The sequence below is a fragment of the Schistocerca nitens genome, chromosome 4 (genome assembly GCF_023898315.1).
Source record: "Schistocerca nitens isolate TAMUIC-IGC-003100 chromosome 4, iqSchNite1.1, whole genome shotgun sequence".
In the NCBI taxonomy this organism is placed as follows: Eukaryota; Metazoa; Arthropoda; class Insecta; order Orthoptera; family Acrididae; genus Schistocerca; species Schistocerca nitens.
In genome coordinates, this window is record NC_064617.1 from 359,906,364 (window position 1) to 359,925,843 (window position 19,480).

At 44.1% G+C, this 19,480-nt stretch overlaps 1 protein-coding gene across 1 annotated transcript in view; it reads left to right on the forward strand.

Annotated features, from left to right (window-relative positions):
• Nucleotides 1-267: 267 nt before the first annotated feature.
• LOC126252770 (uncharacterized) overlaps nt 268-19,480 on the forward strand; it is a 259,622-nt gene continuing 240,409 nt past the window's right edge. Inside the window, exon 1 of the mRNA XM_049953697.1 lies at nt 268-400. The gene's annotated coding sequence lies outside the window, so the exon portion shown is untranslated. The remainder of the gene's footprint in view (nt 401-19,480) is intronic.

The window sequence follows — 19,480 nt, forward strand, 5'->3', positions numbered from 1 at the left end:
CTAAGAGCTAAGTAGCGTTTTATTTATAGAGTGGATACTGCAAAACACTAAGCGGTTCAGTTGGCGAGACAGTGATGAATAATGCGAAGATACCACGACATGGCGTGAAAGTGTTTGCTTCTTGCCATTTTTAGTTGACGTTCCGTGGGATTCGCCGGATTAGGTGACACAAACAGAAGATTGTGAAAACATGTTGACAATGCCGACGGCGCGGGATGTGGCAGTGGTGATATATAGAGGTGGCAAGATCTTGGGTTAAACAGCGGCGTCAGCTGGTGGAATAGTGTCCTCAGCAGCGCTCCCACGGGATCACTCTGTCGGAGCCAGCCGTCGCTCGTCGATCGCCATCGTAGACGACGCACCACAAGGAACACCTCTCGAAAAAACCGAAGAAGCCAAGGTAGAGTTCCTGTGGTACGAGCTTGACATTATGTGCTACCTTCCAGCGTGTGTTGAAATTCGTCAAACTGGTTGGTCAATTGATGTCACAGTATGGACTGTACAGGTGTGAGCAAGTGCAGGCTGTAGGCGACTGCCACGGTACTTTCTATCATTTTCTCTGTGTTGGACAACAGGTACAGAATCACACTTTTTGAACATCTCAGTTCGGTATCAAAAGTGAAGGTTCAGAAGAATTGTTGCGATTCTTAAATCAGTGTTTTCAAGCCGACGTCATAAACAAGGAGCACACATTTTCCTTAAGTAATTTAAAGTATTTGACAACATGCAGCAAAATGCTGTTAGATTTGCTGTCACATTCATAGAATACTCCTCAGAAAAGTTCTGAACGTGAATCTTGATCTTTTTGTAGATCCTCAGTAAAAGAAAGTGGAAAAATAATCTTGGTTTAAAGTGTTAGAAAACAGGGTTAAACCTCACCGGTAATATTGATTAAATCCTATATTGAACAGACATGACAACAACTGCAAGAAATTTTCATAACAGAAATAAAAGTTCATTGTGTCTATGTACAAGTTTCAGGATTGCAAAAAGTTATAACGAAAAGAAGAATTCTTCTTTATCCCGGCATTAATCCCTTAACTTCCCTGTGTCGGCATGTTAATTGTTGAATTTGTCAATTTCAGTCGCAGTGGAGGCCAGGGTGCCCTTTATGTCGCCACTTCCTCCACCCGCACTCACTCACCCCCTCCCAGGACGGAATTTCTGTGCGCCACTTGTCTACGTCTAGTGGTTCAAATTGCTCTGAGCACTATGGGACTTTTTCTTTTGTACAGCCCCTCCATAAATTCTCCTTCCACCTTTCTGCTATCCCTTCTTTGCTTAGTGGAGATTTTCCATCTGTGCTCTTGATATTCATGTATTTCCTTTTTACCCTGAATGGTCCCTTTAATTTCCTATAGGGGGTATCTATCTTCCTCCTAATTATACATGCTCCTATAGACCTACATTTGTCCTCTAGCAACTCCCACTTCATCATTTCTTACTTCCTGTCAATCTATTTCTTTCAGATCCTTGCATTCACTTTCGCCTGCTCATTTGCTGCATTTTTATATGTTCTTCACTCATCAGTTACATTCAATATATGGTGTGACATCCAAAGATGTCTATTAGGCATTGTCTTTTTACGTATTTGGTCCTCATTTGCCTTCTCTATTTCATATCTGAAATCTGTGCATTCGTCTTCTACTGTATTCCTTTCCGGTGTTTCAGTCAATCGTTGCCTATTACTCCATTTCAAACTCATTACAACCTGTAGTTCTTTCAACTTAATTCACGTCCCATCTCCTTAATTTCTTACATTTATGCAAATTCTTCAGTTTTAACCTACAGTTCATAACTAATAGATTGTGGTCAGAGTTCACATTTATTCCTGGAAATGTGTTACAGTGTATAATCTAGTTCCGAACTCTCCGCCGGTCGGAGTGGCCGAGCGGTTCTAGGCGCTACAGTCTAGAACCGCGCGACCGCTACGGTCGCAGGTTTGAATCCTGCCTCGGGCATGGATGTGTGTGATGTCCTTAGGTTAGTTAGGTTTAAGTAGTTCTAAGTTCTAGGGGACTGATGACCACCGCAGTTGAGTCCCATAGTGCTCAGAGCCATTTGAACCATTTTTTGAACCGAACTCTCCGTCTTACCGGCTGCGTCTAGTGTTATGTGGAAAAGTGCAACATTTTTCTAAATGTGAATTGTGTAACTGAGGCGAGACGTGGGTACGTGCCCGGTATGCACCTAGTGGGATGTGGAAAAAAGCCTAAAAACCATATTGGTTCGATTCAATTCGAGCCGGCTCACATCCCCGAATACCGGAAGCAGCGTATTAAAGGGGTAGACCAGGGTGACACTCGATTTTGCCACCGCTATTCATAACCTTTTTTTCAACAAAATCTCACAGAAATTACGAAACTGATTTTAGACCTTTATGGTACAACCTTAAGATTGTATTACGTATTTTGTTTTTTTAAGTACGCTGGCTATGTTTAAATCTTACTGTACGTCTTCATTTCTGACTAAAATTTTATAGCTCGAAGGGTCCTCATTTCTGTGGACTGCACCATCTATGACTCCAAGTTTTGCTTCCATGTAGCACGGCAGAAATCACCTTTTTTTCTAACTTATGTTTTAACACCGGTGTGATTCTCAACTGAGTACCACGGCAGCAACATACCTCTAAAATGGCTTGCCGTTCGTAATAATTTCATTCCGTTGTAGAAAAATCTCCTAAACATCGCTGTTATTATGTTTGCATGTCTAAAGTTACATCTGTTGACAAAACAGTCGGCAGTGAAATTTGCACAATTCATCATATAAATTCATTGAGGGGTGAAACAATCTAAATATTAACAAACAGTAATGACTGAAATACGACCTGTTTGCGGAGTCACGTCCTTAGTTTGGCACTAGTTGATTCTAAAATCGGTGTCTACAGTTTCAGTAAATCTTTCCAACCGCCCACCAAACTCTTTTTCAAACAGAGAAAATGGCAAAATGATTTCTGCAACTTCGTCTATTCCGAGCAAGAATTATCGAATTGGTGTTGTTTAAAATGGCTTCAGGCTACACTAGAAATGTTATGCGGATCTTAGCCCACCTTTCTTACATTTTGGACCTGCCATGTCCACCTGCCATTCTCAACTGCCACACTTCATTTTTGATTATGTCATTATGATTATGTGCCAAACGTCTTTTTAACAGTCAACATCTTTCCTCATAATCCACGAAGACTACAATAATGTCATTCTTGATTTAAATAATTATAATGGCTAAATAATTTAAATCACTAAATAAATTAAATTATAAAATCCAAGATGGTGGTACTACCCGAAATGTGTTTCGTACTCCACGCCCCCTTTCTCCTCTGCACCCAATATCAGCATAGTATTAAAATAAGGCAGCCCTGTCAGAATGAAGTTCTAATTAATAAATGAAATAATTTTAAAGAGTCCAGTTAGCCAAGTTATGCTTTGAACCCCTGTCCATCTTCATTCCCTCAAGCTAAACGGTAAAATAAATAAATTAATTAATTAATTAAAAAAACCTTGTCTTCAATCGGAGCCTAGTATTTAAGCCACCATTAAACTGAAAGAACGGGTTGCAATGTAGCCCCATTTTGAGTGTCCCCAAAATTAAATGAACGACGCGAATTATTTATCAGAAAAAACGTCACACACTTAAAGAAAGTATCTGAATAGCATACACTCCTGGAAATGGAAAAAAGAACACATTGACACCGGTGTGTCAGACCCACCATACTTGCTCCAGACACTGCGAGAGGGCTGTACAAGCAATGATCACACGCACGGCACAGCGGACACACCAGGAACCGCGGTGTTGGCCGTCGAATGGCGCTAGCTGCGCAGCATTTGTGCACCGCCGCCGTCAGTGTCAGCCAGTTTGCCGTGGCATACGGAGCTCCATCGCAGTCTTTAACACTGGTAGCATGCCGCGACAGCGTGGACGTGAACCGTATGTGCAGTTGACGGACTTTGAGCGAGGGCGTATAATGGGCATGCGGGAGGCCGGGTGGACGTACCGCCGAATTGCTCAACACGTGGGTCGTGAGGTCTCCACAGTACATCGATGTTGTTGCCAGTGGTCGGCGGAAGGTGCACGTGCCCGTCGACCTGGGACCGTACCGCAGCGACGCACGGATGCACGCCAAGACCGTAGGATCCTACGCAGTGCCGTAGGGGACCGCACCGCCACTTCCCAGCAAATTAGGGACACTGTTGCTCCTGGGGTATCGGCGAGGACCATTCGCAACCGTCTCCACGAAGCTGGGCTACGGTCCCGCACACCGTTAGGCCGTCTTCCGCTCACGCCCCAACATCGTGCAGCCCGCCTCCAGTGGTGTCGCGACAGGCGTGAATGGAGGGACGAATGGAGACGTGTCGTCTTCAGCGATGAGATTCGCTTCTGCCTTGGTGCCAATGATGGTCATATGCGTGTTTGGCGCCGTGCAGGTGAGCGCCACAATCAGGACTGCATACGACCGAGGCACACAGGGCCAACACCCGGCATCATGGTGTGGGGAGCGATCTCCTACACTGTCCGTACACCACTGGTGATCGTCGAGGGGACACTGAATAGTGCACGGTACATCCAAACCGTCATCGAACCCATCGTTCTACCATTCCTAGACCGGCAAGGGAACTTGCTGTTCCAACAGGACAATGCACGTCCGCATGTATCCCGTGCCACCCAACGTGCTCTAGAAGGTGTAAGTCAACTACCCTGGCCAGCAAGATCTCCGGATCTGTCCCCCATTGAGCATGTTTGGGACTGGATGAAGCGTCGTCTCACGCGGTCTGCACGTCCAGCACGAACGCTGGTCCAACTGAGGCGCCAGGTGGAAATGGCATGGCAAGCCGTTCCACAGGACTACATCCAGCATCTCTACGATCGTCTCCATGGGAGAATAGCAGCCTGCATTGCTGCGAAAGGTGGATATACACTGTACTAGTGCCGACATTGTGCATGCTCTGTTGCCTGTGTCTATGTGCCTGTGGTTCTGTCAGTGTGATCATGTGATGTATCTGACCCCAGGAATGTGTCAATAAAGTTTCCCCTTCCTGGGACAATGAATTCACGGTGTTCTTATTTCAATTTCCAGGAGTGTATAATGACGAAAGTGATGGCAACTAAGTTTCCATTACTGACTTTGGAAAAACGTTTATATGGGCTTACTCAGCAGTTACACTTCTATATTTCATTGGAACCCACATATCATTCGCTACGAAATATTAAATAGTTAAAAACCAACATTTGCTTATCCAGTGTAATTAACAAATTAACACTTAATTACGAATTATTAATATGTAAAATTTTACTTTAATGCTATTCCGCGAAATTCCGGAAATATTAAATAAAATGGAACTGCTGCATTCGTGCTCTTGTTGTCCGTCTTTGGCAACCGATGGTTGCACTGGCAAAATGTTCAAAGTTTGATAAGTATACCATAGTGAAAGATGCAACAGAGCCTCAAAATAATTATTTTCCTCATCTATGATACTTGTTCTTTCGAAGTCTTTCCTGCAAAAATTGGACGAATCACTGACACGCACATGCATCAGCTTAGTGCCTGAAAGATGAGTGTCAACTCCAAAGTACGTACTTCAATGCTATTTCCATGCCTGAAGAGTTACAAAAATCATGACAAACTAACAGTTACCACTAGAAGTTAGGCCTATGAGGTCGATATCGTAAAACTAACCTGGCCAGGCTATAACTGCGGAAAATATGTGTTACCTAGAATACTACGCTAAGTAGGCATGCACGCAAACAAAACAATAGACACCCTGATTTACTGGAAGAATGTAATTAACTGGACTTACTCTTGATATAAGTGAGAAATACCGTCAAATTAAATATTACTACATCTAAATTGTTCAGACTACCTTCGTAGCCGCATGGTTAGCGTCACCTGCGGTGTGGAAGGACCTGGGTTCGAATCCCAGTATCTCGTCAAATTTTTTCTCAGGTAGAGAGATCTGGTACTGGGTCCACTCAGCCATTGTGAGGCCAAAGGAGGATCTGTTTGAACAAAGAAACAGTGGATCATCAGGCTTTTTCTATTGGCAAAAACAGGTCGAGGGATAGGGTACATGCTGATCACATATTCCACTCATACTGCCTTGTGAGCAGCAGTCGATCAATCGGGATAGCACTATGGCCTGCAGTGCTGTCACTAAGGGCGTAACAGTCCGTTATGTACCAGTCCGGCATTGTGTCTTACTTCGACTCGTCAGACCGAGGGAGGTTTTCGTTCCACCGGGCCCTGACTCCAGTCCTTACGGTATTTAGGAGATCGCCAGATGGCACTTTATCATTTTTCACAGAACCAGTGCACACAGTTTCCTTGGGTAGTGTATTTATCTCTTCATTTCACTATAATTTGCTGTGCGTCTTCTCCAAAAACAGATGGTCTCCTTATTGAGGCGTGAAAGCTCCTTAAATGCTTCTGTAATGCGGTATACTAAACGATTTTTAGTGTTGTTGACATCGCAGCTGAGCTTGAAACGTATAACTCAAAAATGGTTTAAATGGCTCTAAGCACTATGGGACTTAACATCTGAGGTCATCAGTCCCCTAGACTTAGAACTACTTAAAACTAACTAACCTAAGGACATCACACACATCCGTGCCCGAGGCAGAATTCGAACCTGTGACCGTAGCGGTCGCGCGGTTCCAGACTGAAGCGCCTAGAACCGTTCTACCACAGCGGCCGGCATTATTGACTCATCCTGGACTTATTTTGCGTATGCAGGTCCCTTTAAAATCGCTACAAGTTCTGCACAGAATATGAACGCTACTTCAGAGAGCTTGAATTTGTCCCCTCCACTAGTCTTTCTATTGTTAATGAACTTCCTCTACCGCGTCTTTTTGTTTAAATCCAACTGCGTAAGTCTGTCTTCAGAACAGTCATGCTGCTAAGCTGTCGCTAAAATTTTCTCATGCAGTATACCGTGGCCCTTAGGTGAGTGGAAGGAGCGTTGGATGAAAACATACGGAAAACTCAGGTACAGTGCTCCAGAATTAGGTGACTTCCTTACGCCCAGGACGGCATTGCGGCTTAAATCCTCTATTCGGCAATGGCCCAGCAGCTGCGCCAGATGTCACTAGACGAACAGTTGGCATCGCCCTCGATCTCTGATGAGACACGTGTCCTTTCTGGCAGTTGTGTCACATTACCTACACCTGTTACTACGTGATGCATCGCACCGCTGCTTCCTGGGACACTACCGCGCCACGGGTAAACAAATGGACGCATTCAGCAAGATGTACTTTCGACTACATTAACATAATGAACTTCTTTAATTGTGGGTGCAACTGCCGTTTAGTCAGTAACTGAGCAAAATCCAGAGGGTTCCACTAACCTCGGCTAGTTTGACTCTTATTTCAGGATGCAGGATCAGCTGGCAGTCAGCGGGAGCCTTATCTGTTGAATAGAGTGACTCCCCTAACTAACCGTTCTTTCAAATTTCACAGCTCTCAAATTGCTGAAGCATCTATTTAGGCAGGTGCATTGTCCTGAAGAAATGCGATTTTAATTGTATGCGACGAAGGCCTCTTCTCACGTATTTGTTAAGCAGATATGGCCAAATACGCGGAACATTTACGAGAAGACGCATTCAGACGTAACTGATGATTCCAAACGGATGACGTCTGGACAACCGATTCAGAACAGTGTGCCGTAAAAACATCAGGTGGGAGAACATATCGCTGACTGCCTCCCCTTTTCCAAAGGGATAGGAGCACTGACGATTAAGATCTTGATAACCAGACTCTAAGCCAACTTGCTGGTTTAAATTTGTAACCTCTCCGCAGTGCCTCCCGGGGTGAACCCATGTAACCTGCTGACAGTAATGTTCTGATCTAATATGATGGAATACTCAACAGTAAGGCATTCTTTGCGCTGTTTGGCAGTAGTAGGCTCAGTGCTGGCACCAGGTTTCATCCTCTTGCCTATCTCTTTTATCATCATCATCGTCATCATCATTAACAACAACATCAATAGTAACTCGAAACGGAAACTGTGTCAACGAGAAATGGTGCAGCACGCCGTAATCCATGAGAAGTGAATTAATAGTAAACTGTTCGCCCGCGGTAGCACAGTGGGAGCCGGCACGGTAGCTCAGCGTGTTCGGTCAGAGAGCCGGTTGGCCTCTGTAATAAAAAAAAAACTGAGTGGAACGATCAACAAAACGAACTTGGACGGATATCATTGTGACGTACGCAACGACCAAACACAACGATCAACGACGAACAAAATGAAAAAGGGGAGTGGCCAGCGCGACAGACTGTCAAGCCTAAGGACCCGGGTTCGATTCCCGGCTGGGTCGGAGATTTTCTCCGCTCAGGGACTGGGTGTTGTGTTGTCCTAATCATCATCATTTCGTCCCCATCGACGCGCGAGTCGCCGAAGTGGTGACAAATCGAAAGACTTGCACCAGGCGAGCGGTTTACCCGACGAGAGGCCCTCGTCACAGGCTTATTATCTATATAATGATAAACTTAGCTGCCAAGTTCAAAACGCTTTGGCTGGCTTATTCTGAAAGCAGCTGCTTTTATAACGTCGATACGAGCAAATTTACTATTTTTAAGGTCAAAGGAAAAACTAAGAAAATAATTGTAGAGGAATCAGTCTCCACAACTCAGAATGCAAAATATTTGCAAAAATAATCTGTAATAGTATAAAAACCATAGCAAAGAGATTCTCCTATAATATGAACACAGTGGATTCCGGAAAGGCCACTCGTGGAATGATAGTCCATCATGAAAATTAATTTATGGTTTTTTTCTGTCAGTGAATACGGACAAGAATATAGGAAATGTAGTTAATAAATATCGATCATTACTCAGAATAACAAACAAAACTTTACCAAACAAAATACAGAAGGAAATTTAACATTTTATAAAACGATGGAATTGAGTCATGGATCCCTATAAACAGTGATAATAGTAATATGCAAGCAGAAAAAGAGAGATTTCGTAGGAAAGTGTGTTATAATATCAGTGAAATGACTGAATAAAATCAAACGTTACAGGAACAAAACCTAAAAACAATGAGTGTAGAGAGAATCTCAAGTCAGGGCACGCTTTACTAGCCAACGCGAGGAAGGGATCTAATTGGCAGTGCAAAGTGAAGATGTAACAGGCACAACTGAGTGAACCTTAAAATGTAGAAGGCGTTCGTGACGTAATTTCTTGAAGGTTCCCAGTCATTGCTCAGTATTTCTATGAGTGAGGTACAGATGATGAGCAGGCGCCTCGTTGAAATGTTGTGTAATTTCCACGACAATGTCTGACACAACGCCGGAAAACTTGGAAGTACCTTATATTTTGTCAGTGAGCAGCTTACCCCGTATAGCTTTACGTAACGCTTGTGGGATCGTGAGGCCGGGAGCCGTTCTAGCCTTCTCCGAATCTCCGAATGGAGGCGCTGATGCATCAGAGATATCGTTGTGTCCCCACAGCGCCGACACCTGCATCCGGCTCTCAGTGTTTACTGCCGGAGTTGCAGCCGCCAACATCTGACGGCGTCACCATATTTCAGCTGTTGAGCAGCGTCGTGTTTGCGCTGGACATCCGTAACCGTTATACGAGGAACCAGAACTCGCTATATTCGTAACTTCTGGCGCCCATCTACCTTCCGTCGCTCCTTCGCAACTTTTTCTAGCACATCTAGCAATATTCCGTGCTACTTAAGGCAATGGACACCTCTTTTTCAGGAATATAATGCGCAACACCCCTCCATTTATTGTGAATCAAGATCTCTTTAATGCACTGTGCTGCGGCGGCGATCGCCCCGAAGGTAACCAGTTCGAAACTTAGTGGTGGATGAAATTTTAATCGTATTGCTTGGTCGGCAATGGGACGCACGATAGCAGCATGAACAGCCTGCGCCACTGTCCAAGGTTAAATTCTAGGCTTCATCGCAGCGTCTCAAGACGTATGGGCATGTGGCACATGATGGTGACTCGTCCGTAGGGTGGGGACATCAGGCTTGGCTGCCACGGTGAAGCAATTCGAGAGTAGCTCCGAATATCACTCTCCCGACTATCTCTTGGACTCTCCCATTCAACAGTGCGAAGAAATACACTCTAAAACAAAGAGTGATTTATGCGACAGGCAACGTCTTTAATTCGACTGCTGTACAAATGTAGCTATAGTGCAACAGGGTCATACACCGAAGTGACAAAAGTCATGGCATAGCAATGTGCATGTATAAAGGCGGTGCCTGTATCGCGTACACAAGATAAAAAACGGCAGTGCATTGGCAGAGGTGTCATTTGTCCTGGGGTGATTCATGTGAAAAGGTGTCCGACGTGATATTGGCCCCAAGACGGAATTAACAGACTTGGAACGCGGAATGGTAGTTGGACGTAGACGCATGGGGCATTCCGTTTCGGAAATTGTTACAGAATTCACTATCCCGCGATCCACAGTGTCAGGAGTGTGCCGAGAACACCAAATCTGAAGCATTACCTCTCACCACGGACAACGCAGAGGTCCACGGTCTTAACGACTGACGGTAGCGGTGTTTTCATAGAGTTGTCAGTGCTAACAGACAAGCAAAATTGCTTGAAATAACCTCAAAAATCTATGTGGGACGTACGACGAACGTATCCGCTAGGGCAGTGCGATGAAATTTGACGTTCTATGGCAGTAGACGGCCGACGCGAGTGCCTTCGTTAACAGTACAACAACAGCGCCTTTCCTTGGACTCTAGACGACTGAAAAACCGTGCCTTGGTCAGATGAGTTCCGATTTCAGTTGGTAAGAGCTGATAGTAAGATTCGATGTGGCGCATGGACATAAGTTGTCAACAAGGCAGTGTGCGAGCTGATGGTGGTTACATAATGGTATGGGCTGTGTTTACATGGAATATACTGGATCCTCTGGATGTTCGTCTATTTGGAGACCACTTGTAGCTTTTCATGGACATCGGGTTCCCAAACAACGATGGAATTTTGGTAGATGACAATGCGCCGTGTCATCGGGTCACAGTTGTTCGCGATTCGTTTCAAGAACATTCTGGACAATTCGAGAGAATGGTTTGGCCACTCTGATCACCCGATATGAATACCATGGAACACACATAACAAATATCACGTTATTTGTAATTATGACTGTTTGGCATCAGCCAAGCGTAAAGGCCAGTTAATCCCATAAACAAAGTATTTACCTGAACAATTATCGCATGTGAACAAAACATAAATTGCCCTTAAATATCGCACAGTGGAATAATAGTTAGAATTTTGATAATACAACTTTAATGTAAACATTATACAACAATATTTCGAACGCTACTGCATTACAAGATGTGACATGATGCACTGACGTTGTGGATTTTGCAGCTTTTGATGTCCTTGCTTGAAAAGAAGAACTAGAGACAACTGGTGTCGAAATTCAGAACTAAGAAAGACACCTCTGTTTTATTTTCCTTCACTTGTTCATGTCTCAGAAGATTCTGAACTGCCTTCACTCGGTCTGCCATTTCTTCTCAAACAATAAAAGAGTTTGAAGATAGTTCAGGAAGATTGTACTTAAATATATCCCTTCAGACAGGAATAAAGTATGTATTTTATATCTGAACCTGTAGCTAACCTATATGACACACCTTGGGAAACACAATTATGCAACATGTTGCGTCAGTTTTTAGCTCAGAGTGCAAAATATCATCAGCCACCTTACATACAAAAAGTTCCAGTCCTGTATCGTCAGTGTCACGGGACACACAATTTTAGGATATATCTTCTGAAATAACGAACTGTTTTTAGTTTCTTTTTCATTTCAGATTGGAAGGTCAGTCCATTAGTAACATGCATTTAAATTATTTCCGCAGAGTGCTTACGTCTTTCGTCACTTACTGATTGTTTATGCATTTAGTTGTAGTATTTTCGGACATATACTGTCGGATCAAAAGCATGTGGACACCTATTGGTGAACACTAATATGGGGCGTGTGCACAGACCGTCTGTGCTGGGGACCCTTTCAATGAGGTGCATGAACGCCTGTGGAGACATTTCTCCTTAAGAGCTGAAGCCACATGGGGTAGCGATGTTGGACGCTGGGGTCTGGAGCTAAATCGACATTATAATTCATCTCTAAGGTATTCCGTTGGGTTCAGATCGCGACTCTGGGCAGGCAAGTCTATTTCAGGGGTGTTATTGTCTACAAACCATTGCCTCACTGATGCTGCGTCATGACAGAGTGAATTGTCTTGCCGATACAGTTATCTTCCCCCAGCGGTTCCTCTACTGTACACAGTACGCAATGCTGTAAAATGTATTAATTTCATTCTGCATTAAGCGTTTCCTTAAGCGCAACATGGGGATCACAGCCTAACCACGAAGAACGCCACCAAACTGTAACACCACCTCCTCCGTACATCACTATGGCCATCAAACGGTGATAAGTAACTTTCTCCAGGAATTCATCAAACCCAAACTCTTCCATCTGGTTACCACAGGGAATACCGTGACTCATCACTCGAAATCACTGTTTCACGCAATCCACCGTTTTGTGGTCTCTCTCTTCACACCATCTCGAGTGCCGCTTCGCATCGACTGCAGAAATTTGTGATTTAGGAAGAGTTGCTCGAGACCACTGTACTGCATTCTTTTTAACAGTGACTGCGGTAGATGGAATTCTGACGAAACTCACGAGTGAATCCATCCGCTGATTTCATGCTATTGTTTTACATCCGCAGTCCGCAGTGCTAGACACTCCCTGCCCTCAGTACCTGAAATCTTCCTGGTCCTGGTTTAGTCTTGGTTGTCCCTTCACGTGTCCGCTTCACAATCACATCACTAACAGTCGACATGTGAAGTCTTAGAAGGGTTGATGGATTTGTCAGTCAGGTGACATCCAGTAACTAGACACTGAGCTCCCAAACAATTTTTGCACATCGTTTATTTTTCAGTCCTTGTTGCACATTTTTAATGCAGTATGGCTAGTTCCGTCTCCCTGACTCATCTTCTGATCTATGCAGCTGTGTCAGCAATCAGTCATGTCTGTATTGGAACTACACAGTGTAGTACTTTCATGTGTAGTTCCGATACAGACACGACGAGATGCTGTCCCAAACACATAAATATAGTGACTATACAGGAAGATTCAAGCTAGTTGCCCCAGGTCGCCGCCCTTCCAGCCGGCAATTGTCATTCGGGATAGCGCAGAATCTCTATCATCACTGAACACAATGCAACTTCATTCATCAGTGACTCATGCTTCCCAGTCACGGTACCATTCCAGACACAGTCGTTTATCTTGTGGTTTTAACGGCAGCCTAGGTACGGGACGAGAATTCCCATGTCCGTCTGCTGCTAGTGGTCGACCATTGATGTGGGACGACACTGGCTGCAGATACGAATGGCAGGTGCTGATGTGAAGTGATTACGGCGATCCTCTCTTGTGGTGGTCAGCGTAAGGATACCATGATCGATATCGTTGTCATCGAACTACCTAGCAGCAGGTGCTAGCTGTCGAGTCTTAGCTTCTAGAAATATTTGCAGCCTCCCTTCTTTTCCGGCGCACGGGGTATTGTCAGGTTTTAGTAAAGGTGTATGGCATTAGTGCCTGGGAGGCCCCAAAGTGTATAATTGGGAAGGTTTTCCCTATCCTCTGAGCCTACAGGCATCTTTCCATTGCGAATCTGAGAGCTGTTTATGGAAGTGAATCTGTTACGTGTTGTTGGCTGTAGTGACGTCTTGTGTAGTTCAGTGTCATGCTCCTGTGGAGCTGATGAGAAAGGGTGAAAATCTGGTGCCGGCACACAGCCTACGCCTCTCGTATAGCACCAAGATGGTCGCCAAGCCTAACGTCTCCATCCAAAGGACGGATCACCATCAACAGTGTCGCATGCACTCACTCCATGAGACACTGGGGAGAGATTTGGAACTGAATCCAGGACATTGGCGCAATGACTTTCGCCACCACTTCCCGCCCCTCTCTTGCGGCCAAATATTGGCAGTGAAAATTTGTTGCACCACTAGATCTGAACCGGATTAACCCGAGTCGAGCGCCACCGCACACACGTGCGTTAGCGACCTCGACTACGGAGGCAGGATTCTCGGGTTGCTTCGACACTGCTAGTTAGTAGTATGGGCGCGAAGCAATAATGGGACATACTCCGTCGAGTGAACGTGTAATGAAAGACTTGCGAGCTATAAATATGTTAAGCTGAATTATTAGTGTTTAGTAGCGCGTTGAGGGGGACGTTTCGTTGGAACAGGATCGCCTTTTTATTTTTTATTTCTTTAGCGAATGACTTTTAATATCTGTCAGTATCACCAAAGGAATGAGTGTGATACAGTTAGGCATGTTCTACATTGTCTGACGATGAATAAATGAAGCTAAAGGAACCCATCTTTTATTTCAGAAGAACCTTACCAGCTCTTATGGTTAATTGTGTAGCAAATAATTACAGTTACGTTGAGTTGATGTCTCTCGAACCGCGTTATTCAGTTTTGTGAAGAACATTTTAATCCGATTCAGATTACTTGATAGTTGACGTCTGTCACTTGCCTCTACAGTATTGTCACACCGGCTGCCAGCTACCGCTCAGTTATTGACGTCACACGAACACAAAGAATCACTTCACAAATTCTGTAACGTGGAGCAATGGTGGAAGTGGCCGCCGAGACGTCGCCGAAATGCGGGATGCTCTGTCGAGAGCTGATTTCATGTGATCAGTGCCTAAACTGCGGCATCCGACGCGTTTGGTAGCGCTGAATTTAATCTCATGTCCTAAACTAACCACAACTTCGTGATGCACACTATATCGAAGAAAGCGACGGAACTAAAACCACAATTGTTTTGTTCACGGCGATTTAAGCTAACCCCCAAGAGCAAACTCAGCTCTGAAAAAGTCCAGTTTCAGAGCTAAAAGCAAACTGTAATTCTTGCTATCATTAGTTACCTAAAGCTATCTTCACACTGGCTATCCGGGATGCTGCGTTACCAACCGATGAGCAGTCTCGGTTGGCACTGGGCTGAAGATATAGGCGACACAAGCAGGTTCCAAACGAAAAAAGGGTGACAGAAAGAAAAAAAGAGCAAATAAAAGAGTCAGTACGATGAGGAAAATGACGCTGAAAATGTGAAAAATAAAAAAAATCATTTAAACCAATTAATTGAACAAAAATTAAACTGTAAGTCATTTAGAAATACAAAAAAAAAAAAAAAGATTTCGCTGCAGACCAGATTCGAACGTACGACATTCCATATGAAAGGTTCCTACACTAACCACTGCACTACGCTAGTGCACCGCATTAGTTTGTTATATTTATGACTCTGATGTCCCAGTTGTAACGATAAACTGCTGCCTTCAAAAATTAGGTTTCGCGCAATGTCGTGCGAACATCATCTAATGTAAGCCGATCTCTGTGATTATAATAACTATATATGTGACTGCATCGCATCTTATGCGGAAGTATCGAGTAGTCTTTGATTAGTGCGAATTACGAAATAAAAGAGGCAGACCCAGGGCTCTGGATACAGGTACATCAAGAAAGAATGCCGGGCAATGAAATGGAGATGAACTGACCAGATGTTCCGGCAGTCTGAGATCGGCGAACAATTCGGGCGGGACATTGAGCGCTCTTGTTGGAGGAAACCAGTTACAACGGCTGAAGTATCAACTATCAAGTGATTTTGATCGGAATATATTTACGGTCGAAAGTTATAAACGTTCAAAATGGTTCAAATGGCTCTGAGCACAATGGGACTTAACATCTGTGGTCATCAGTCCCCTAGAACTTAGAACTACTTAAACGTAACTAACCTAAGGACATCACACACATCCATGCCCGAGGCAGGATTCGAACCTGCGACCGTAGGAGTCGCGCGGTTCCGGACTGAGCACCTAGAACCGCAAGACCACCGCGGCCGGCGTTATAAACGTAACACTTGACATCCGTAATGGATAACATAAAATAATGAGTCTATTGTTAGGAAATTATAATAGCAATAATAATAATAATAACAAATAAATCTGAAGAACGTCGCGTCAAGGATGGTTTGTGGAGTATAGACGTAGAGGTAACAGATGTATCTGACGGTGTCGAGTGTGCCACACAGAAGTGATAGCGGACGGGGGGGGGGGGGGGGGTCCGATTGTGCGATTTGCTAAAGAGGACTATTTTCATGTATTCTGAAAATTTCGATAAAGAACGATAAACCATTTTATTCGGCAATGATCACGGAGTTTTCACCAAGCAGAGAAAGAATCTTGGGATAGCTACATGCACATGTACAGATGGCGATAGCATCGTATACCCAGGTATAAAAGGGCAACGAATTGTCAGAAGTGTCATTTGTACTCAGGTGACTCTGTAAAATGGTATCCCACCTGTTTGTAGCCGTACGGCGGGAATTAACAGACTTTGAAACCAAGATAGTAGTTGGAATTACAAGCATGGGACATTCCATTTCGGAAATCGTTAGGCAACAAATTTCCGAGATCCACAGTGTCAAAAGTGTGCCGAGAATACCAAGGTTGAGGCACTACTTGTCACCACGGGCATCACAGTGGCCGACGGTCTTCACTTAACGACCGAGAGCAGTGACTTGTCAGTGCTAAAAGACAGGCAACACTGTGTACCGCAGACATCAATGTCGGGCTTATGACGAACGTATGCCTTAGGATAGTGCGGTGATATTTTGCGTTATTGGGCTACGGCAGCAGACTACCGATGCGAATGTTTCTGCTAACACCACGACGTGGCATATAGCACCTTTCCTGGGGTCGTGACTGTGTCGGTCGGACCATGGGCGACTGGAAAACCATGGCTAGGTCAGCTGAGTTCCGATTTCAGTTGCTAATATCTGATGATAGGGTTCGAGTGTGGCGCAGAGCCCATGACGCCATGAAACCAAGTTGCCAACAACGCGTTGGGCAAGCCAGTGGTTTCTCGATAAGAGTGTGGGTTGTGTTTATACGGAATGGACTGGATTCTCTGGTCCAACTGAACCCATCATTTACCGGAAATTGTTAAGTTCGGCCACTTTGAGACCATCTGCATCCATTCATGGACTTCACGTTTTCAAACAAAGATGGAATTTTTATGGATGACAATGCGCCATGTCACTGGTCTAAGTTGTTCGTGATTGGTTTGAAGAACGTTCTAGAGAGTTCGAGGGAATGCTTTGGCCATCCAGATCGAAGTGAATCTCATCGAGATGTCAGTTGCTGCACAAAATCCTCAACCGGCAACACTTTCGCAGTTATGGAAGGCTATTGAGGTAGCATGGTTCAGTCTTTCTGCGGGGTACTTCCAACGACTAGTTGAATCCATGGCACGTCTTACTGCTGAACTACGCCGGGCAAAAGGAGGTCCGACAGAATGTTAGAAGGTATCCCTTGTCACCTCTGTTAAAAGAAGTGCTGTATTTTCAGCAATCATTACGAAATAGTCATGCTCCAATGTCCTTTCACCCTGCTCGGTGATTTTACATTCTTCTGTCAGTCTGGATCTGAGCTGAGGAAGTGATCAGGAATGGACAAGCTCTAACTTTTTAGTACACTATTACCGACAGTGGAGTAAAGAGATGTTTATTCGACAGAGAAGCGAGAACAATGTTTAGTCGCGAAAATGCAAGGGGTCTGAAATTATTCAACCTTACACATTCCGAAACTTCCTCATTTAAGTATGTATCTGTCACTTCTCACAATGTAAGATATATCATTTTCTGCGTTGAAGAATGTCCCAGCAGATAAATACATGAGCTCCGTTCACCTTCGATGCAGCTCTTTTCATCTAAGCAAATGAGCTGAATGTTTAAGTGACGGAATCTATCAGAAAAGAACGGTATTCGGAAAGAATTGGCTGTGGCCTATACTAAGAGACCAATCCCGACATTTGCCTAAAGCAAAAATAGGAAACCACAGAAAACCATTTTCAAGACTTCCAGCAAATGGATTGAAACCACCTCATCTTACGAAACCAGGGAATGCTACTTCAGCGGCTCAACACGCAGAACTATCTGAAGTCGGTGGAGAATTTAAAAAAAAACTGGTTGTTGTACACTGTTTTAAAATAAAATACATCACAACAAAAGACTGAATTCTGAAATTAAATGCTTTTCCTTTAATTGTGCATGTTTAGTCATTTAATAGTGCATGAGTGCATGCATATTTTGTTTGCAAGGAATTGTTGGTTTCGGGTATTATAGTATCACAGAGCGTAGATATATTTTGGCTGAAAGGGCAGGGAGGGATGCAGGGCGCAGTTGGCTGGGACGAATTCAAGAAACCAGATGAAAAAAGCTTGTATAAACGAACAAAGTATGGAATTATGCTGTCAGCACAAACCCTTCCGCTCTCCACATCCCTTCCCCATCGTTCCGTTCCGTATCGGAACTGATTTTCATAAATGAATGCCTTCCCAGATTGGGCGATATTTTGCCGTTTGGGCTATTAATGATAGAGTAATGAGCAGAATTTTTATAAAGAAATTCAACCATCGCCGGTTGGACGCGATTTTTGGACCACACAGACACATTCAAGTGTATTTTTATGCACCGATGTTCATTTACTGTTATTTGTAACGATATTTGCCGCTCCTCTGCCATGTGAAATACTGAAATATTGCAACCCTGAAGTTCTTTCAGACCCAAATAACGAATGCATTACTAACATTAAACTGCTACAGATTGGGCTATTATAGCCGTGCGTACGTATTTTTAACTTAGCATAACTCTTTCAAAGTGGTTCAAATGGCTCTGAGCACTATGGGACTCAACTGCTGAGGTCATTAGTCCCCTAGAACTTAGAACTAGTTAAACCTAACTAACCTAAGGACATCACAAACATCCATGCCCGAGGCAGGATTCGAACCTGCGACCGTAGCGGTCTTGCGGTTCCAGACTGCAGCGCCTTTAACCGCACGGCCACTTCGGCCGGCACTTAGCATAACTCTAGCGGACGAATCAGAATAGGTTTTCCTCTTCTTCCTTGTTACTGTCTTATCCATAGTTAGCACAAAATTAATAAACGGTAGTACTTACGTTATATTCAACTACAAATAAAAACTGAATTAATTAACAATACAACTGAGCTCAAGCGGGACTAACTATTAGACTCGGCTAAAATAGGTATGGGTGATAGCTGACAGTGCTGTGGATGTATAGGTTGTTTAAATCTGTCGTTGGCCTTAATGCCTATAGATAGTCAAAAATGTTTAAATGTGTGTGAAATCTTATGGGACTTAACTGCTAAGGTCATCAGTCCCTAAGCTTAAACACTACTTAACCTAAATTATCCTGAGGACAAACTCACACACCCATGCCCGAGGGAGGACTCGAACCTCCGCCGGGACCCGCAGCACAGTCCATGACTGCAGCGCCTAAGACCGCTCGGCTAATCCCGCGCGGCTATAGATAGTCCACAACCCTTTTTTCGTCAAATTACTGAAAATCGAAATATCTTTCAGTTTCACTAGACGGAAAATAAGTCGTGTGTAATTTTATTTAGACGATAGGAGGGCTCCAGACCCCCCCCCCCCTTCTGGCTGCG